The 23491-nt window shown below is 40.5% G+C and overlaps 1 long non-coding RNA gene across 1 annotated transcript in view; it reads right to left on the bottom strand.

The window, feature by feature from the left end:
- Nucleotides 1-829: 829 nt before the first annotated feature.
- Nucleotides 830-23491, bottom strand: part of LOC129447943 (uncharacterized) — a 102179-nt gene continuing 79517 nt past the window's right edge. The window contains exon 5 of the long non-coding RNA XR_012371518.1: nucleotides 830-1616. This is a non-coding gene — a long non-coding RNA (uncharacterized lncRNA). The remainder of the gene's footprint in view (nucleotides 1617-23491) is intronic.

Here is a 23491-nt window from a genome sequence, read left to right as displayed (position 1 = left end):
CGTATGTGTGGGGCGGGTCTATCAAAAGAAGGTTCAGATTCTATTAGGGTAGGGGCGTGTTTGTTTAGGTGATTTCAAATGTCAACATTGGCTTTCAGAGATCGTGCACCTCGCCTTTAATAGGTGGATTGCATGGCATTTAGTGAACAAACATTTCTTTAGTATATAGATACAGTTCACGTAAGGTGTATTTCTTACACTGTCTGAGACTTAACAGCTTTGATGTAAATACAGAACTGTGTACGCCAAGGAACTGTACAACCAGGGCAAGTACTTTAAATGGCTGCTGTGGAAGCAAATGCAATAAAATGCTGTGCCAGTGAGTACACACACCTAATGCATTACTTACAAATCCATTTAGCATCAACCTCTGTTTTTAAACAGGCCTGAAATATTAATACTGGTTTGGTGAAATACAAATGATGGAAATGATAATAGTTTAAGACCAAAGTGTTGTACAGTAAATAGGCTGAAATGTTTCTCACTATGTGCCATGATAAATGATGATAAATTCATGTTGATGACTGTATTTTAAGTAGTTTATTTTGAATATGATACAAATTATTATATACATTTTAATAATACTGTTTAATATGTTGATATATAATATACATACTATGTGTAATAGTATGCTAATATGGTTTATAACAAACCCATTTGTTGTGCTGGTTGAAAAAGTCATGCATTACCATATAATCTTTTTTTTTTAATGATTCTTACTTTCAATTATATAAGTGCTGTCTAAGCAAATACATTTCTGTGATTAAAAACATAAAATAATTTGAATGTTGAAGTGATTTATTTCTATATAGGCCTACCTACACAATTTTACAAAATAATTTAGCAGCACGTGTATTTATCAAAGTCTTAGTGTATATAAGTGTGTATTTGTTCTTAATGTAACCAGACAACTGAAAACAGACATGTAAGGATTTTAATGTTTTTGCCTCTGTTGTTTTCTATCTTCTCTCAACTGCAACATTTCAAACTCAATGTTAAGCAATGCCATTTGACCACATCACACAGCATTTGCCCTTCTTATCCTGTCTCAAAGACATTGTTCAGCCACATCTAAGCACACAGCAGCTCCATACCAGAATCAAACTGCACTGAGAGGCAACATGCTGTCTGGCCTTGTGCACAGTTACTTATTTAAAGTGTCTGCTTTGTGAATACAGCCTCAGGGGTCGAGAAGGAGAGCTGACAAGGGCTTTTCAAACATTTTGTCTGGCTTTGTGAACAATGGCCTCTTATAGATAGAGTCTGATTTGCACTTTCACAATCACATTGTTGTGTTTGATTGCTGCTTGCTGTTCTAACATGCTTTGTCTAACAAATATGCTATGTGACGGGATATCCTAGAGGTTTTTTATTAAAGAAATCCACGTAACAAAACATAAAACACACTGTACGCAGCAAAATGACATTAAAGCATTTTGTCTATATATGAGTCAAACACTTGCACTTTGAGGTTACATCATATCTGCTGGAATTTACTTAAGAGGAATATGGGTTATTTAGCTCCTTGATGTCGTATTTTCCTTCCTGACAAATGCATAGAGAAGCTGGCAGACACATAGGTTTATTTTGGTTCGTTTTCAACGCCTCTTGACTTCCTGTTTGAAATGAGAGAGTGAGATACATCAGATGATTTTTTTTTGCCATGCCATTGGCTACTAATTGTTGGATGTTCTGACGTTATTGCTTGGGTTACAACAGACCACAAAGATGTAACTAATGTAATTGAGGTAAAACATATTGCAATTTGCACTCTCTCTTCTGCGAAAAACCCCTATATAAAACTTTAGATTTGTTGTCTGTTTGTTTTTTTATATCTTCAGGGTCACACAATGCCAATTCGCTTTTGTAAGTTTAACTGATTTATAAATGATACACGTACTGAGTTAAAGATAACTGTAAGCCCATATCATTGGATATTTTTTGGTTACAGTACCAGAATCCTTTGAATGTGAATTTTCTTTCACACTGAGAGCATGTGAAAGGTTTTTTTCCCAGTGTTGAGTCGTATGTGTTTATTTAAAGGACAAGTTCGGTATTTTACACTTAAAACCCTGTTTTCAGATGGTTTATGATGAAATAGAACGGTTTTGAATGAAATTTGGACATATGATGCTGGCCCGAGAATTTGCGGGTGTTTGTTATTTCACCTCCCACCTCTACAATGGCTGTATTGGTGCACTGGAACAATCCTTCCTAAAATGCATTAAACTTTCGTTTACAAAGACGTGAAACTCACCGAGTGGTCAGGGGTGTTCACTGATATGCTCACACAAAAATCGCCACCAACTGGGCTGGAGTGTCTATTATTATTACTCTCAACGGAAGAATATACGGGTGTGAGGCGTTTGGAAAAATAGGTCCACAAGTTTACAACGAATGCTAAAACAACTGTTGGAGGGCGTCTTTTGCAGCGATTTTTGTGTGGGCGTGTCGGTGAATACCCCTGGCCGCTCGGTGAGTTTCACGTCTTTGTAAACAAAAGTTTAATGCATTTTAGGAAGGATTGTTCCTGTGCACCTATACTCCCATTGTAGAGGTGGGAGGTAATAGAACAAACACCCGAAAATTCTCGGCCCCGCATCATATGTCCAAATTTCAGTCAAAACCGTTCTATTTCATCATAAACAATCTGAAAACAGGGCTTTATGGGCATTTTCACATTAGCACTTTTGGTGGGCACCCGGGTTCGATTGACATCAGAGTTCAGTACATTTGGATGATGTGAACGCTGTCTTCCGCTGTTAATTACGTATTATATGGAATGTCCCACCAAAACAGACGTGTGTGTTTGTGTGCGTGCACTTACCTTGACAACAAAATGCATAGAATGCTTGCTTGACTTTTGTTCTTATTTTTTTAAACCTTTGGTTTTGTTTTCAAAGAAATAATACAGACCCTGAATTTGGATGCACCCTTTGAATTCAGACATCCTAGGCCAGGTGTCTACAACGTTTTTGTGAGCAAGAGCTACACAATTTATAAAACTACTTTTTTAATATAGTCTACTCAAAACTTTTTTGTTTTACTTGTTTATTTTATTTCACTTGTTGATATCACATTGTTTAAAATGTTACCATAAACCAAGCCCAGCTAATATACAAATAAATATTACAGTTGAGACTATTAATAGAATGTGCTTTGGGGGGCACCTCACATACTCTGTTGGAGACCCCTGTACTAAGTCCTGTCCCAGATGGCACACTCCAGACTTTTGGTTTGGACTTCATCAGAGTCCACACTTTGATGACATTATGTAGTGCAGACCTTAGGGACCCTTAACGCGAGTCCATGAGGGGCGCACCCGAGTCGTATTTTGGGACAGACTTGAGCTGTTGCCCATTAATGTGAAGTCCTCCCATCCATCATCTGATTGCTCTTTTGCAAGGACTTCTAGGTTGGTAAAGTGCGTAGAGCCTGCAGCAGTGTGGGTTTCGCCGAAGACCACATCAAGGGTGCAAAGGGGGCGCTGATGAGCACACCTCGGAGCATAAAAATGACCAATGTTGGACACCCAACAGACTCTTAGAAGAGAGCATACGCAATTTAAGGCCACAAGACCGAAAGTCCACATGAAGTGCGCCATTTGGGACAGGGCCCTACTCGCCTTGCCTACTGCTTTTCGCCTACTTTATTGTATAGAAGTAGGATGTTTCGGATGCAGCCAAGTGAGATCAGACTGCTTGTTATGCTTTCAAAAAGCTCTCACGGCAGTGATGTCAATCACCAATATGTCAGTGCAGCGCTGCATGAAGTTAAAAGCAAGGGGGCCTCCTAGTGGTACGGGGCTATATGCAAGTTGCATACCTTGCGTATAGGAAGGATCGGCTCTGATTCAAAACTTGAAAACAGAACCACTCTGTGCATTTAACCACACTGTTGTGGTTACTCTTTGCCTACAGTACATTTTTTAGGATGTGTATTAAAGAATAACGTGGGATTAAAACACTCAAGTTATTTGAGGTCAATCTACAAATTTATCGTAGGCATAAATAATAGCTGTTGTTACATTTGAAAACAGCAGAGAATTATGTTAAACTGTAGTGATTTGTTTATTGGTTGCAGTGAATTTGCATTTTTAAAAGTGAAAGTAACAAGAATCTTCTTTTTTTTTCTTTTTACAAAGGGCTCATGTGTTGCAAAATGGCTTCTAAACCCATTTTCTCTGATGAGGAGCTCTCCTGTCCTTTGTGCTGTGATGTGTTTGTTGAACCTGTTATGTGGATGGAGGATGAACCCAAATGCAGACAACAAGGGGTTAACTAAGGATATTTATTAAAGAATTAAACAGAAAACAAAACCCACGAGGGGGCAAAACAACATAAACAAGATACTATAACAAAGGGAGAGAACACTAAACAAGACTATATCTAAACTACACTTAACACTAGACAGGGTGACACTGAACAATAAACTTGACTAAATACAATAAACACTACTAGACTAGACTTCAAAGACAACGTACTTACAGGTTTTAGGAACAATGCACAAGCACAGGACAATGAATACAAGAGGATTAAATAGGGGAACAAATCAAGAGGGGAACAGGTGATATAAATCAAACAATAATGGGATAATTAATGAAGAAACAAGGGGGCGGGGTCAAGAGACGAGACTGAGAGCACATGGCTAGGAATAAACAAAGCCAGTGCTCTCACACAAAACATGGGTCTGTCATGGTTCTGCCACAAGACTAGATTAAACAAAGGACAAAATGGCAGAACCATGACAGAATCCCCCCCTTAAGGAGCGACTACCAGACGCTCCCCAGGGGAACACTAAACACGAGATATGACAGACTGACAGATAGACAGACACCAAGAAAACATGACAAATAATATCAAAGGCAGACAAGAATACAATACAAGAGGGTTGGGGTGACATAAAAACAACAAACAAGGGAGGGGGGGGCGGAGGCAAAACAGTGTTCAGGTGAGGAAGTCCAGGTAGGGTGGAGCTGGGTGGGCAAGGGGTCTTGGGTTCAGGGGTAGTGGAGGGCTTGGGACGAGGAGTCCGGGCAGGCTTGGTGGGGATCTTGGAGGGAACAGGCTTGGTTGGGGATGCAGACTGGGTAAGGGGTACAAAAGGAGGCAAGGTAGGGTTCCAGGGCATGGCAGGGGTAGACAAGGGAGCAGATGGGGGCAAGCCAGGACTCACTGGGTAGAGGAGAGAGTTCAGGGAGGACATAGAGACAGTGGCAGGGGACCAGGCAGACGAACAGGATGACAGTGCTGGGGAGGAAGCAACAGAAGGAGCTGGAGAGACAGGGGGCGCTGCGTCTGGCAGCGGAGACGAGACAGGAACCGAGACAGGGGGCGTTGCGTCCGGCAGCGCAGACGAGACAGGAACAGTGACAGGGGGCGCTGCGTCCGGCAGCGGAGACGAGACAGTGACAGGGGGCGCTGCGTCCGGCAGCGGAGACGAGACAGAGTCTGTGACAGGGGACGCTGCGTCCGGCAGCGGAGACGAGACAGAGTCCGTGACAGGGGGCGCTGCGTCCGGCAGCGCAGACGAGACAGTGACAGGGGACGCTGCGTCCGGCAGCGGAGACGAGACAGGGTCCGTGACAGGGGGCGCTGCGTCCGACAGCGCAGACGAGACAGTGACAGGGGACTGCAGCGGTGGCTGCGCAGACGGCAGGGGCTGCAGCGGTGGCTGCGCAGACGGCAGGGGCTGCAGCGGTGGCTGCGCAGACGGCAGGGGCTGCAGCGGTGGCTGCGCAGACGGCAGGGGCTGCAGCGGTGGCTGCGCAGACGGCAGGGGCTGCAGCGGTGGCTGCGCAGACGGCAGGGGCTGCAGCGGTGGCTGCGCAGACGGCACGGGTTGCAGCGGTGGCTGCGCAGACGGCACGGGTTGCAGCGGTGGCTGCGCAGACGGCAGGGGCTGCAGCGGTGGCTGCGCAGACGGCAGGGGCTGCAGCGGTGGCGCCGCAGCCGGCTGGGGCGGCCGCGGTGGCTGCGGCGCCGGCAGGGGCTGCAGCGGTGGCTGCGCAGACGGCCGGGGCTGCAGCGGTGGCTGCGCAGACGGCAGGGGCTGCAGCGGTGGCTGCGCAGACGGCAGGGGCTGAGGGTCCACAACCCCTCTCCTCCTCCTCTTCTTGCGTGGACGTGGTGCGGTGAACGGAGCAGGTGGGATGAGCGCCGTGGTGGGAGTGGCAAGACCAGTGGAGGACCCCTCGGAAGCTGACTCCCACGAGATCCTCCTCTCGCGCTTCCCCCGGAGGTCGGCAGGCTGGGAAGAGCCTTCGAGAGCTGGAGTGGTGAGAGCCGGGTCCTCCAAAGTCACCACACAGATGGCGCGGCCCTCTGGAATGGTAGGCAGAGTGGCAGATGGTGATGCCCTGGTGGGAAGCTCCTCCCGACACAACTGGTCCACAATCTCACGGAACGGGCGCCGGATCAGCCCCTCTCGTTCAGGCAAGGGAGGAGGGACGTTGAGGCCCGCAATGAAGTAGGAGTTGAGGAGGGTCTCTGGCAACAAAACCCTCCTCGCTTCAACATCCTGGGCATACACCCTCAGGGTCCTCTCTAGCTGAGGAGGAAATGGGGCCTTGCCCATTTTCATGTCGGCGGCAGTCGACTGCCACCAAAGTTCTAGGTCAGCCGACTGCCGCCTGGCGGGACGACACGGGTTGTCTGCTGGGTTCTGTATTGGCTTGTGCATTCTGTTATGTGGATGGAGGATGAACCCAAATGCAGACAACAAGGGGTTAACTCAGGATATTTATTAAAGAATTAAACAGAAAACAAAACCCACGAGGGGGCAAAACAACATAAACAAGATACTATAACAAAGGGAGAGAACACTAAACAAGACTAGATCTAAACTACACTTAACACTAGACAGGGTGACACTGAACAATAAACTTGACCAAATACAATAAACACTACTAGACTAGACTTCAAAGACAACATACTTACAGGTTTTAGGAACAATGCACAAGCACAGGACAATGAATACAAGAGGATTAAATAGGGGAACAAATCAAGAGGGGAACAGGTGATATAAATCAAACAATAATGGGATAATTAATGAGGAAACAAGGGGGCGGGGTCAAGAGACGAGACTGAGAGCACATGGCTAGGAATAAACAAAGCCAGTGCTCTCACAAAAAACATGGGTCTGTCATGGTTCTGCCACAAGACTAGATTAAACAAAGGACAAAATGGCAGAACCATGACAGAACCAGTTGTGTTGTCTTGTAGTCACAGTGGCCCCCATTTATCATTCTTGCGTAGAAACGGGCGTATATGTTGGCGTAAGATTATGCTTACACTCCTCTCACCGCCTGATTTATGAAACTGTGCGTACCGTTGATATTCAGGTGTACGCAATGGCTGAATCCGAAATCGCATACTGCCATACTATATAGTAGGCAAAAAGCAGTAGGCTAACGAATAGTATGTCCGAAACCTCAGTATACGTAAAAGGGTCGGCGAGAATTAGCGGGATTTTGGACTATTTCTCGCGAGATTCAGAGGCACGTGTACTTGAGTATTGTCCGAAACCGCCTACTTACTGAAAATGTAGTAGGGGAAACAGCACGTGAACAGAGTAGTACGTCCGAATCCTCAGTATCCATAAAATCAGTAGGCGAGAAATCCCCGGATGCCCTACTGAGTTCGCCCCTATTCTGAAGCGTGCATCGGATGGACACTTCTATCCCAGCTTTCCCATGATGCCACGGGAAAGCAAAGCAATCGACCGGAGACCAACCAATCGGGTGATTTTGATACGTTACACAGGACTGTTCCTCAGCACCCTAACTTCACGCACAGACCCAGGATATACCACAATTAAAGTGCTCAGCTGATTCATGAAAATAAAGCTGTAGAATTGTCACAGCTGTGTTGAGCTGACAGTAAATATGTGATGGTTTGTTAGAAAAATACATTTGAATAAAGTTTTGTTTCATATGGGAAAGTTTATTGTGAAGGTTTTATTCATTCATTTTTTATTCATGTTTCCTGTCGTTTTAAGTAAATAAAAGAGATTGCTTCCAGGGGCGTCGGACTGGGGTAAAACCAGTACTGATTACCAGGTCCCCAAAGGAAGAGAGGGCCCTTAAAAGTCTGGAATATATTATGGGGGTGTGGCATGGGGGCCCATCAGGACTGCCTATGCATAGGGCCCGAGATCTTGTGCAACGCCCCTGATTGCTTCACTAAAATGTATAATCACATTGGCTGCATTGTCTAGTTTGTATTCAAGCACAGCTGTCATCTGACAATAGATATTAAATTACAATTTGCTTGTTTTACTTATTTTGTCCCCTACAAATAATGTGTAATATATCTGTAACACTGTTACAGATCAAGTTACTGATGCAATCAGGTGTTAGTGCACCTGTCCCTCATACACACGCATACGTTTTCATGTCTGTTATTACGTTTGTTCGAGTTTATGCACCGCTGTAAGAACCAACAGCTGGATGACATCAAAGTACCGTGAGAGCGATTCCAGAAATCACACGGAGATTTCGAGTTGCTCTCGCGGTATTGTGATGTCAACCTCCTGTCGGTTCTTGTGGTTCCGCATGAACTCGAACAAGTCTACTACGTCATATGTCACATGATAACGTCAACATGGCGAATGCTGTACATACTTAACGCGAACGTACATACTGCCTTAGCGCACGTTAAGTAGGTACCCAATGAAATTCAGTACCTACACAGTAAGTATGCGATTTCGGATTCAGCCAATATCTGCCCTTCATAAATGCCGCGGCTGAAAACGATCGTCATTAGAATAACACGCCCATATAAATTCAAGTCTCCGCCTCCCCCACGCCCTCATTTTACGCCATTGACACACGAAAGACGGCAAAGAAGAGAATCCGGGGAAGTGAAAAGAAACAAAATTGTTTTATTTGGGAGTTTAAAGAGTGGGATTAAAGACACATTAATAATTGGATGACAATTTGTAATATTCTTCTTATTATTTTTATTATTAATTGATATTTAGAAGAATAATTATTTATTATTATTATTATTTACTGTTGCCTACATCTAAATTCTATGTCTGCTTAATGGTTCAGTTAATTTTTTTTAAATAATATTTTAAAATGATGTAGTAACGTTTGTAGTGTGTTGTTCTGTATTTACATACAGTTGTTTGTTAGCTGTGTCTTAGATCCAGTTTGATACGGAGCTCCGGATATAATTCAAATTAACAATTTGTTTCCACGACATCCACATGTTTTAGCTAAGCTAATTCATAATTTGAAGTAATAATAATTGTAATAGTAATTACGAAATATTATAATAATTAATTCCAAGGAACAAACTGTTGAATATTGGGAACAAATTCTAAATTTATGGCCATACTTTAGACTAAATAAGAAAAAGAAGTGTCCATAATGTTGCATAAAAGATAATTCGTGGCCATGATTTTGTCCGCATGTCATCATGATCGGATTTATGGCTCCATTCAACACAAGCATTTTACCTCACCTATTCATGTGCATTTATTTATTTATCATCGAATGGTATGTAACTAGCTTACCTTTTGATGCATTATTACCATGTTTTCGTAGCACATCCTTGTGCCTTCTTGCAATGTGCCGCTTCAGATTCCAGGATGAATATTTGCTTTTACAGTCTCTCCGCACTCCCTTTTAATGTTTTCTTCCTGTCCAATCTTAACTTTGATTTTTACTTTACATTTATGTATAAGGCTTGAATTCCATAACTTATTGCTAGACGTTTTTACAGATTCTCGAACTAGCAAATTATCAAAGGGCGTCGTTCTGGGTTCAGCGAGCGGAATTTTCGGAAAAAGGCGCTCTGATGGTATTACCGCACCGCTCAACGCTCCGATCCGCTCACGTGCTCTGCCCTGAAACGGCTCGCAATACATATGCATACAAATCAAATGCTTTGGTAAAATCACACAAATTAAACATTGAAGTTCATGTTGCAAAAAAAAAAACTTAAGTTTATAAATACTATTGTTGTTGTTGTTTTTTACAGTGGGCAAGGCCGCCTTAATGCACGGGCTTACCTGGGCTGAAGCCCAGGGGCCTCCCAAGTTCAAGGGCCTCCCAAGTTTGCGTTCATGACGAGCTGAAAATCTCATATTGTTTTGTAACTTGTCGGGTTTTCTGTCAATCACTCTAATTGCACGTTACATGGCTGCTGATTGGTCCGTTGTAACTTAACGTGAAATAAAATGTCAGACGTAACATATTTTTTATCCTGCGTAATGTAATTAAGTGCGCGTTGTCAACTTGACATTCCTGCACGTTAGACTGAGTGTGACAGAGAAACGGGAAATAATCCACCAACAAATGAAAGAGTAATTTCTGAAATTTCATAATGCACTAGTGAGGTGCAGGTCTCTCTCTCTCTTTCGTGCGCGCGCTCGCTCGTTCGCTCTCTGTGCTCGTTCAGCTGAGTCTCTGGCATGCAGAAGTCTCTGACCCGTGCACAAGAAACTGTGCCGCTAAATTAAGAAAGGAGTTCCCGCACATAATGCTGTTAGTTGTTATAAAGTTTAAGTTTACTCGCGTTTATATCAGTGACGCGTGCGCAGCTGGAGCGATGTAGTTTGACGCGACGTCAGCTCACAGTACACACATCTGTTGGTAGAAAGACGAGAAAGAGACGCAACGGTAAAGGTGCAAGTCTAAGAAAGTAAAGAGCGACAAAACCATCTCAAATGATCATCCCCTGATAGCACCATTATAATCTCATTATCTAAAGATCTTATGGTATGTTCCCTGTCTGTTTTGTGCATATTCATACTTAGTCGGTTTACATGCTTATAAATACAATGCATACTATATCTTCAGTAGCCTACAAAATAAATTGATTAAAAAAACAAGATTCTGTCTATAAAGACTTATCTTTTGTTATCATTAATGCATTTTCACTTTAAAACTAACTTTAACTTATTATATTTTTAAAACTGTGGTGAGCATTTAGTTAGTGAGTGGCAATTTTCTGCAAATTATATTCCAAAAACTATATAAACATAAAGCTTATAAACATATAAACTTTCACACATTTTGGTTTTATTATCACCACAAGTTGCTGTGTGTGGTTGTTAAATAAAGTGTCTTGTGTTTATGCTCAAGTGGGCTCAGTGATATGTTAATAACAATATTATGGTGTTTTCTGGCTCAAAGAGGGAAAACTCATTGTTGTATGTCTCGAAAGAAACTAATGCATTTTGTGATGTAGATTACCTAGATATTACACTTAAAAAAAGAGACTATAAATCGATGGGAAGGGGGGCCTACAAAACCTCTTAGCCCCGGGGCCTCACATTAGGTTAAGGCGGCCCTGACAGTGGGTCATAATATATCATATACTATTTTAGTTTGTCAGTGCGTTTTGTTGTGTTAGGAATTTTTTTCTGTGCATTTCCTAACTCAAAACGTGCGTACACCACCTCCTGAGCAGGCGTAGGTTTTGAGACTGCGGTCAAGCCAGCCGCCACTCCGAAAAAGACGGTCAAACTAGCCCCCCGTTTTTTTCTGTGTGCACATAAATTAGACATTACGGTAAACGCACGAGAGGAATGATTTCAAAATAAAAGTTTCTCACTTAATCTGTTGATATTTCTGTTGCATTATGTGTCTGTTTTAAGTCATTGCTAGGGTATTATGGGTGGTTGCTAGGCGGTCTCTCTTGCATTCTGTGTGGTTGCTAGGGTTCTATAAGTGGTTGCTAGGCTGTTTCTGTTGGATTCTGTTAGGTTGCTAGGCGGTTTCTCTTGCATTCTGTGTGGTTGCTAGGCTGTTGCTAGGGTTCTTTAAGTTGTTGCTAGGGTATTATGGGTGGTTGCTAGGCGGTTTCTCTTGCATTCTGTGTAGTTGCTAGGGTTCTATAAGTGGTTGCTAGGCTGTTTCTGTTGCATTCTGTTTGGTTGCTAGGCGGTTTCTCTTGCATTCTGTGTGGTTGCTAGGCTGTTGCTAGGGTTCTTTAAGTTGTTGCTAGGGTATTATGGGTGGTTGCTAGGCGGATACTCTTGCATTAGGTGTTGTTGCTAGGCTCTTCAGAGGGTTCTGTAAGTCGTTGATATGGTATTATGGGTGGTTGGTAGGCGGTTGAGGATGCATTCTGTGTGGTTGCTAGGCTGTTTCTTTTGCATACTGTTTGGTTGCTAGGCTGTTTCTGTTGCATTATGTGTCTGTTTTAAGTCATTGCTATGGTATTATGGGTGGTTGCTAGGCGGATTCTCTTGCATTCTGTGTGGTTGCTAGGCTGTTGCTAGGGTTCTTTAAGTTGTTGCTAGGGTATTATGGGTGGTTGCTAGGCGGTTTCTCTTGCATTCTGTGAGGTTGCTAGGCTGTTGCTAGGGTTCTTTAAGTCGTTGCTAAGGTATTATGGGTGGTTGCTAGGCGGTTTATGATGCATTCTGTGTGGTTGCTAGGCTGTTTCTTTTGCCTACTGTTGCTAGGCTGTTTCTGTTGCACACTGCAAGTCGTTGCAAGGGTATTATGGGTGGTTTCTAGGCTGTTTTTCTTGCTTCCTGTGTGTGTTTTTAGTCGTTGCTAGGGTATTATGGGTGGTTGCTAGGTTGTTTCTTTTGCATTCTGCGTGGTTGCTAGGCTGTTACTAGTTGCTAGGGTATAGATTTGGTTTTCTATGTAATTGCTAGACTGTTGCTAGGGTATATGTGTGGTTGCTAGTCTGTTTCTGTTGCATTCTGTGTGTGTTTAAGTCGTTACTAGGGTATTATTGGTGGCTGCTAGGCTGTTTCTATTGCATTCTATGTCTGTTAAAAATCATTGCTAGGGTATTATGTGTGGTTGCTAGGCTACTTCTGTTGCATTATGTGTCTGTTTAAGTCGTTGCTAGGGTATTATGGGTGGTTGCTATGATGTTTCTGTTGCATTCTGTGTCTGTTTTAAACAGCCACCCTACCTCACTGGCACACTGTACTGTAAGGTCGTTTCACTAGTTATGTCTTCTGTTTTATTCTTGATGTATGATTAACAATATCAAATCTTTCCTTTTAAACTGATATTAGTGGAAGGCTAAAGTGATCGTTACCTTGATGTCAAACATTAATCATTATGAGAACATAACTGTACATGTTTCAATTGCATTAGATTGGTATTTCTCTTTCTTGTAAACAAAGAAGGATTTTCATAATAAAGTTATCTGAAATTCTTAGTAAATCATATGCTTTCCTATCAGGTTGTTAGAATTTGCTTTACAATTATACATAATATATGAAATAAAAACAATGAAAATGGAGTCAATTAAACTTTCATTCAACGAACGTAAAACTTTCAAAGAGGATAATTGTTGTCGGAGGAGCCTTGAATGTTTTATTTCTTCCAGTTCACAACACCTGGAACACACACAACAACAGAATTATTAGATATTTTATATGTTCATGAAAAGGTTACACAAGTTAGCATAAGCAATCTTTTCTACAGTACTAAGACACTTACCATCAAGCCATACCAAGTGTGTCCTCTGCCTGTGAGAGACAGAGTAAACATGCGGTTACAAACTCAGAAACACAAACTAATGTGACAATAACAAAGGACTCATAATGATGTGCCACGACCCATAAAACACTAAAGCAGTTTAACTATGGTATTTTAAAAACCGTAGTAACCACGAATTTACCATGGCCCTACAGTTTAACCATAATTTTGTAATACAAATGCTAATCAAAACATGGCTTTATCCTAGTAAAAGTACAGAAGTATTATTTCTACTTATCTTGTCTGCCCGCAAGTGTACTGCTAATAAAATCACTGCGTTGATTAGTCTCTAACTTCTTTAATTTGAGTAAACGTGTTCATTTAGTTAACTAAACGCCATTTTAATACTGGCGAATTAAAAGAAAACAATAATTTACACATACCGTAACTTTGATCCAGCCGCATGTCTCTTGTCTGATTCAGCTCCACCTCACTCTGCGTCTGCGATTCAAGCTGATGACGCAACACACGCAGGCGAGTTGTATACGCCCCCAATCCCATGACTCCATACAATAGTTTATAATTGATAATAAAAGTTTTTAGGCATATTTAAAAACTGCAGGATACCTCAACTTAATGCTACCGTACAAGTTAAAATGGTTCAGTATGTTTATTTGATCCTTTACCCGCACACTCGTTCTCTCTCGCCCACACTCGGTCTCTTGGGGTGCACTGCTGCCACCAACTGGACTGGAGACTTCAACCAGCTTCCGTTTCATCTGAAATGCTTTCACAGACCATACTGAAATGCTTATACACAACATACTGAAATGCTTTTACACAACATACTGAAATGCTTTCACACAACATACTGAAATGCTTTCACACAACATACTGGAATGCTTTCACAGAACATACTGAAATGCTTTTACACAACATACTGAAATGCTTTCACACAACATACTGAAATGCTTTCACAGAACATACTGAAATGCTTTCACAGAACATACTGAAATGCTTTTACACAACATACTGAAATGCTTTTACACAACATACTGAAATGCTTTTACACAACATACTGAAATGCTTTTACACAACATACTGAAATGCTTTCACACAACATACTGGAATGCTTTCACAGAACATACTGAAATGCTTTCACAGAACATACTGAAATGCTTTTACACAACATACTGAAATGCTTTTACACAACATACTGAAATGCTTTTACACAACATACTGAAATGCTTTTACACACATAATGAAATGCTTTTCAGTTGTGTGTGTGAGAGCTTTCAGTTGTGTGTGTGAGAGCGTTTCACTTGTGTGTGTGAAAGCGTTTCAGTTGTGTGTGTGAAAGCATTTCAGTTGTATGTGTGAGAGCGTTTCAGTTGTGTGTGTGAGAGCGTTATATTTTCAATTGTATGTATGAGAGCATCTCAGTTGTGTGTGTGTGTGAGCATTTCAGTTGTGTTTTTGAATGTAATATTTTCAGTTGTATGTGTGAGAGCGTTTCAGTTGTGTGTGTGAGAGCGTTTCAGTTGTATGTGTGAGGGCGTTTCAGTTGTGTGTGTGAGAGCGTTTAAGTTGTATGTGTGATAGAGTTTCTGTTGTGTGTTTGAGAGAGTTTCAGTTGTGTGTGTGAGAGCGTTTCAGTTGTGTGTGTGTGAGAGCGTTTCAGTTGTGTGTGTGTGAGAGCGTTTCAGTTGTATGTGTGAGAGCATTTCAGTTGTGTGTGTGAGAGAGTTTCAGTTGTGTGTGTGTGAGCGTTATATTTTCAATTGTATGTATGAGAGCATCTCAGTTGTGTGTGTGTGAGCATTTCAGTTGTGTTTTTGAATGTAATATTTTCAGTTGTATGTGTGAGAGCGTTTCAGTTGTGTTTGTAAATGCATTTCACTTGTATGTGTGTGAGCATTTCATTATAGTATGTGAATGAATTTGGTTTCATATGTGTATGTGAGAGGAAAAGTACATGTATATGCATGGTAATTCTGAAAAAAGTCCCTAGGGGCACCTCATAAAGAAGAGTGAAGAGATAATGATAGAAATATCAGTTCTTTCAGACATAATCTATGGGAGGCCGTTTGAGACGAAACACAGCGAGACGCTCGCGATACACAATGAAACACTCGCGATACACAGTGAGACGCTCGCTATGCACAGTGAGACGCTTGCGATACACAGTGAGACGCTCGCGATGCACATTGAGACGCTCGCGATGCACATTGAGACGCTCGCGATGCACAATGGAACGCTCGCGATACACAGTGAGACGCTCGCGATGCACATTGAGACGCTTGCGATACACAGTGAAACTGTGCATATGAAAAAAATTTGGTTAAATAGAAACTCTTTGCATATAGCCTACTATGTAATTGCCCACGTAGTTGTACCTGTGCACATTCATTCTCGTGTGTGAGAGAGTATAAACATTTTCAGTGTGTCCGGAAGTCGTTTCATTGCAACCGGAAGTTAGAGCTCAAATATTCTTCGCGTGTATTTCTCCTTCCAAACTTGTTTTAAAAATGAGGTATTTGTTGTTATTCTTTACAATAGGCTTTTTCATATGTGATCACTCGTGTGTTATTGCCAACTCTGACGAAATTATTAATTTTCTTTCGAGTGTTCTTCGGTGCATAGAATGTTTACAAACCGACCCTGCAATCCCCTACTTTACTGAACTAGAGCACCATGCACGGACAGTTCGTTCAATTACGAGTGTAGTTACTCGTGCGGGAGGGCACGGGTCTGAAGAATGCATTATTGTTCTGGAGTCATTATATCATAATATCAATTTAATTCTACAGCAGTTACAGTACAAACTTAAACTACTTCAACCCCGGTTACTATGGAAACTTCTGCTTGGAAACTAGCCTGGTCCGGGGCAGGCTGTTGTTGCTTAATTTCCACTAACACTAAACTGTGAATGCAGTGATATTACAGCTGACCCTTTGACATTTTATTTGACTTTTTAACTACTATCAGTCAAACAATTAAAGAAAATCAACTTATATACTAAATTTAACATCAGTACAATTTGAACAATTATATTGTTAATGTAGTGACCAAAGATGTTGTATGTAAAAAACACATTGTCTGTCATACAGAAAGGAGATTAAATTTAAATATACAACACACACAAGTCAGTTTTTTTTTATGCTTGGTGTGCATAAAAATGCACATTATATTAAAGATCTACAGTATTTGAATCTTTGGTGTTAAATTTTTCTTTAAATTTTTAAAAGTCTTTATGGTGTCTGCATGTCTAACATAAAGTATAATTATTTGATGGTATGCTCTTGGCATTTTGTTAGATGTTTTTGCCTGTGGTCCCAGAGAAGATTGTCAGAGTCCTGCAGACAATTATTGTTCACCACACAAGTAGGGCTTCAGACTTAAAATGTCAGGCCTCTCTTCAACTGATCCTCACCCTGAAACCATTCATGAAACTCTGTTTATCTATCAACACCTAACACTACACTGTTAAAAAAATCTGTATAAATTACAATATTACTGACAGCTGTTAAATTGATTTAAATTGATGTTATTTACTGGCAACAGTTTGTTCAAAGTTAAATGAACTTTAAACATTAACAAGTCTTTATCTTTACAGAATAAAACTAAAATAATAGCCTCATGCAAAGCATTCTGGGAACCAAAATCTGAAGGAAACAACAGAAAAAGGTTGATGAGGATTTCTGCTTCCCAGAATGCTTTACATGAGGCTGTTATTTTATAGTTTTATTCAGTAAAGGTAAAGACTTGTTAATGTTTAATGTTCATTTAACTTTGAACAAATTGTTGCCAGCAAATAACATACATTTAAATCTACAGTAAGTTACTGGCAAACAGCTGCATAACTACAGCAAGTTACCAGTGTGAGAATAAACCAATGGTTTAAAATCTCTTACTCCAAGGGGTGGTTTCCCGGACAGAGATTAGCTTAAACCAGGACTAGACCTTAGTTTAATTAGGAAATATAACTAGTTTTAACAAACATGCCTTACTAAAAACCTCACTTGTGTGCTTTTTGATGCTAAACAAAGGGCATTGATGTATTTTAAGATATGTCAGTGCAAGTTGTTTTCAGTTTGGACAGCTCTTACATTTATTTTAGTCTAGGACTAGTCTAATCCCTGTCCAGGAAACTGCCCCCAAGGGTTTAACATGATGACTGGTGGCTCTATAACGCACACATAATTTGCCATCAAAAATGTTTTGTGTAACATGTAATGATTGGTCAAGAATATGTGTAACATATATCATTTTACACAATCATTCCTTGTACTACAGTAGATGGCGTGAATTCAGATGCTGTCCACCCACCATTCTCTCAGTGACCTCTTGATTTTTTTCTAGGCCAGCAGTTGATCTGCAGGCAAGGGCGCGGGAAGTGGGGGTGCTGGGGGTGCTGCAGCAGCACCCCCTGGTGGCAGAGATTTAAAACTGCGATGACAGTAAAATTATATCTTATAAATATCTCTTGATTTGACATTTTGTATGCCATGTTTTGGGTGTGTGATGAAGAGAGGGATAATTTTAGTAATTTTAAAATGATTTAATTTATTTCAGTGTGTATTAGCCAGATTCTATCAGATTCTGTCTTGAAGACGTGATTGCATTCAGCCGATATGCTGTAATAGGCATAAGCATAACACACAAGCACGCACACTCACAGCCACATACTGAACGCCGAATGAGTTTATCTATCAGCTTCGCAATGTCTCAACAGATAATTTTTTTTTTCAATCACACAAAGCAAAATTCCCGAGGACTAGTTATTAAGGCATGTATTGCTAATACATTTTTACAATGATTCGCATTGATTTACAATGGTCGCACTATATAAATAACATTTTAGTTTGCATGCGTAAAAAGTGCATGCAACAATGAAACACATATAAAACAAACAAGAATGAACTGTGGAGTGTGGTTGGCCTATATGAGAAGGTCTACTACTCTTAAAATAATTTAGCATGGTTTTAGAATATATTTTAATCAAAATATGTTGGCCCATTTTGATATTTAAACATATTCCGATGGAAAAATGCGTCCAAGCTAAGCTAGGTTCAGTAAACGATTTTCTAGTTCGTCATCTTTTCAAAAATATTTAAAAATATAGCCAAATTGTTTTGCGGTGTTTAACGCACTTGTAAATGTTACAGAACATGTGCTTTATTGAATGAAAGTATAAACGGTTGAATTAAATTATTAAAACGACGTAAAAGGAACTAAATTATATATGTACAATAAGGAACATGCGAAATTTAAAAGGTATTTCAAAAAAATTATATAAATTATTCCCATGCATCGATTTTAATGTAAAACGTCTATAAATTCAAATTAATACATTTGGAATATATTCCGACAATTTAGGACATGATTTTGGAATTTTAAAGTCGAAAAATGTCTTATTTTTACACCGCAGGACGCATGGCAAAGTGAAACAAAACTTAAAGACACAAATATTACATTTACGTGTAAAAATAGAATTAAATGAAACCCGTGAATTGAAAGGTCCACTATAATCAGGGCCGGATTAACCATACGGGCAACTGGGCAATTGCCCAGGGGCCCAAGACCTCCAAAGGGCCCAGGGCAGCAAGGGCACGAGCAAAATACTGTATCTGGTAATCTCCCGCTCGCCGCTTTATATTAAACAAACTGTCAACGTGGGCTTTTGCGCTGCAAAGAGAGACGCTGCGCTTATTACTTTGAACGTGAGTTGAGAGCGGTTGAGTCTCATGCGGACTGACCAATGAAGAGAGGGCCTCAGGTTAAGACCCTCTCCTCATTGGTCAGTCCACATGAGGTGGGTCAAAGGTTCGCCGAGCATTACGTGACGCAAGGCGTTGGTACAACAGAAAAAACGAGACACGGAGAAGCTAAGTGGGAGCGCGAAGCGGAAATTAAAAAAGGAAAAGGACATCAGAAACGCAGAAAATGTAAAGTATAAACAGTGGTGTAGTCTATGTGATACGCAGGTATCTGCGCGATCCGATCGGCGTATGAAATCAAATTACTATAGCGGCGCAAAAGTGACTGGGGAGCAGAGAACCCATTGGCGAGTGACAGCAAAATAGCGCGAGAGCGATTCCAGTTATCACATGCAGAAATCTGCTTTGAATCGCTCTCGCGGTACTTTGACATCATCAAGAGGTCTGCTTAGCGCCACATGAAGTCGAACCTGCAGTATAGCTGCTCACGCGACACTGTAAACAAACCGACCATGTGTGGAAAAGTGAACGAGTGAAGCAGACAGTGCACAACATAAAATCCGGAGAGTTAACAACGCACATGTGAGTAAACAACATTTAAATCGTCAATCCAGTTTATTACTTTATCTGGAGGTAAGGCTCCAATAAAATTAAAATAAGCCGGTGTTTATGTCCTGATGGTTTTTAGCTGCCTTCCAGCATGTTTGCTTGTGCTTCACAGTGTTAAACTTACTTTCTCTGTGTTCATTTATATATCTACGTTTAAGATGTAGCCTATATGATCTTAAACTTCTGTGAGAGAAATCATGTCTGCGTTGATGTTCAGTTCAGACTTCAAATTAAAGATAATTTTCTTCACTTTGGTTTGGGTGTCTAATATTAGGCTATATGATGGTCTTGTAATAATAATTAAGTAAAAGCCTATTTTCATTTTTAGACAATGCTTGTATATGCAAAAAATAAGCTTTTAATATCAATGACTGTGCAAATTAGAGTTAATCCATGGTCATCTTAAATGTGTATTAATTAAAAAGTTCTGTTAAGTCAGATTCCGTCAACGACGAGGACAACTCAGCTAAGTTAGCCAGGTCTTTTCTACACCGTCAGCTTACTTTTACAGTCCGGAGATTATACAGATGCTGATGTGTTTTGTTTTCATAGCATCAAATGTGAGTGAATGTCTTTGATAGGGGACATAGTAGTGCATTTGTATGAGCATTTAAATATTTGTAAATCAAAATACACCTGATGATAGTTAGAATTTGAAGTATTGAGTATGTGTACTGTATAATACAGTAATATATTCTGTATATGACCATATTATGGTGATCCTGGGGTTGTGATGATGGGGCCCTTGAATATTGTTGCCCAGGGTATAACAAAGTGTTAATCTGGCCCTGACTATAATCGCCTTAACTCGAGTAATGTCAATAAAGTTATTATGTTAGAGTTTAGAAATATTAAAAACTTAACCAAAGGACAACAAAAAGGCGTACTACTGGGACCAGTGAGAATGCATATGTGTACATAAACTGGTTCCATACCTCCGACTTTCCTCCAAACTTGCTCAAAGTTAATTCTCCTGTTTTTCTTTTTTCTTTACATCTTCAAACTCCATGTTGCACTTAAGCTCCACCATACCGCACAGCATGCCCGGTGCGTGATGCGTGCCAGAGGAGACTCCGCACCTGACTCGCGTTGCATTTTGTAACTTTTACAAATCATTTTGTAATTTGTAATTTGTGTAACTTTTTGGAGACATTTGTTACTTTGGCCTGAATATAGTATATATATATAATATTTCTGATTATGGCATAGCTTTCTCCCCAATTGGGCTAATAAAGTAATGATTAAAAATATGCTTATATCGGCCCGGCCCAAGGATAGTAGCGGAAAATAACGTCCTGGGCAGAGAATCTCTCTACTATGTTGCAATAGGCTATATAGTTTGTATGCCCCGTCAGCTAAGCTGTAGGCTACTTTATGGATGGGAGGGGCGAGTGATTTTTTTTAAAAGAAGACATAGGTAGAGTGGTCTGCAGAATACAGAGCTTGTGAACAAACTTAGAATTCTATAACTATATTCTATAACCCCCCCGCACCCCCTACCGAAAATATCTTCCCGCGCCTCTGTCTGCAGGAGTAAAGCTGTGCTGCTGATAGATGACACTGCTCTCCTCACTGCCAGTCAACTTCTTTGGCAGCTAACATCATGAGATGAAACACTTATAGCATACGATTATAACGGGTGGAGCCATGGTCGCGAGAGAGAGTGATATTTGAGCAAGCTAATCATATGTTTCGTCCCGGATGGAAATAATTAACTGTGTTTAACACAGTCATGAGAGGTCCACAGACACTCGAGTTCCACACTCTCTTTTTCAGAGTACTTACATTTTAATTATGCATTTGTATATAAAGACAGTTTAGACAAACTTGTAAAAAAGTTTTTTAGATAATTCCTGCCTACCCTGGCTTTAAATGCTTAAATCAACTACTCTTATTATGAACAATATATTTGTGTTTTATTTTCACCTATTACTTTTTTGTCCACTCAAGTTGCTGCTTTTGAAATGTACCCCCCAATAAAAAACTTTTAATTTAAGATACATTTAAAGTTAAATGTATTAAAATCATTCATCTGCTAAATATTTATTATATAGGTTACTTAGTATATTACTACTAATAAAAATAAGTAAAGACAGTAGACCTATTTATAGGTTGTATAGGTTTAAAATTTGGCATTCTAATAACCTCAGATTGTCTTTTAAAAGTTAAAATCTGTGTTGTTTAAATAGTACAGTATATAAAGAATACAGAAAAGTAGAAGCAAAATAGAGCCACATGAGTATCGACGGGGATTGAACCCGGATCGCTTAATGCGCTCTTGAGAGCACTAACCACCAGGAATAGGTTATCATTTCTGACGTTGTTTCAAGCTTTAATGTGATCGTTTTAAAATATGACAATAGATTTTAATTTTTTTGCTGCATGAAAGGATTTAATCCATAAGGACTTTCCAGCCATTTTATGGGTTTGTTTATTGCAGCAGTAGGCTATTATCATTTTCAGTCGGAACTAAATTATTCATACATTTTTAACACAAACCGCTCTTTCTCTTTAACTTTGATCGACTTGATCCACGCTCGACCTCTAGGGCTGCTCAAGAATAGCGTGCACGCGCAATTATCTTGACTAGGAAAGCTCGCGTAAACTTCATTTACTTCACAGTGTTTCACTGTGCATCGCGAGCGTCTCAATGTGCATCGCGAGCGTCTCAATGTGCATCGCGAGCGTCTCACTGTGCATCGCGAGCGTCTCACTGTGCATCGCGAGCGTTTCATTGTGCATCGCGAGCGTCTCAATGTGCATCGCGAGCGTCTCAATGTGCATCGCGAGCGTCTCACTGTGTATCGCGAGTGTTTCATTGTGTATTGCAAGCGTCTCACTGTGCATAGCGAGCGTCTCACTGTGTATCGCGAGTGTTTCATTGTGCATCGCGAGCGTCTCGCTGTTTCGTCTCAAACGGCCTCCCATAAATAATCACATTCACAAATAAGCAACTGAAAGCTTGTGGTGATACTTTAAGATCACTGTGATCCACACATTGTAACCACATTATGAGGATCTTGTGAGCTCATCATGACTTCACTCAGAGATCAAATTGTTGACTGGGTATGAACCGCATAAACTACCGGTAAGCATATAACATGTTTAATGCAAATCCATACAGAAATAATCTTGATACTTATATAATTATATAATGACTACAGTCCATTTTAAATGGGTAGTTTCGATAACATTAAGCTTACACAAGTTTTTGTCACCATTCAGCATCCTTTTTTGTATAATTTTTTTAATGATCCCTTTCTCTAGGTCCTGTTATTCTGGACCCAAAAACAGCATCAAAATATGTCTTGTTTTCTGCTACCAATCTAAAATGCTAGAATAAATACATTTCTTGCTCCAAGTTTTAGGGGTCTAAAAAGGGGCTAGCCTCGCCCATGATCTAGACATTGCAGAAGAAGAGGAAAAAGAAGAAAGAAATGAAGATAAAGAAAAGGAAGCAGAAGTCAATGATAAAGAAATCACATTATGTGAGGATGATGACACCAACAGTGACAACAGTCCTGATGATGACGACGATTATCAAGTTTCAGAAATAGACATGGATGAAAATGCAGACATTAATGTTGATGAACATGAAAAATATGGTGATGATGATTATTATAATTGTGAAGATGAATACAGTGGAGCTGATTCTTTGTTTTCAAAGCTTCCTGATAATCCAGAGAGATTTTGTGATAGACCTTTTATTCAAGGTTTTAAGGGCTTTAATTCAGTATCACACTGCTGGGACACTGAG

The sequence above is a fragment of the Misgurnus anguillicaudatus genome, chromosome 10 (genome assembly GCF_027580225.2).
Source record: "Misgurnus anguillicaudatus chromosome 10, ASM2758022v2, whole genome shotgun sequence".
NCBI classification, from domain to species: Eukaryota; Metazoa; Chordata; class Actinopteri; order Cypriniformes; family Cobitidae; genus Misgurnus; species Misgurnus anguillicaudatus.
Note: the sequence above shows the minus strand (reverse complement) of the source record. Positions and strands in the feature narration are given on the sequence as shown.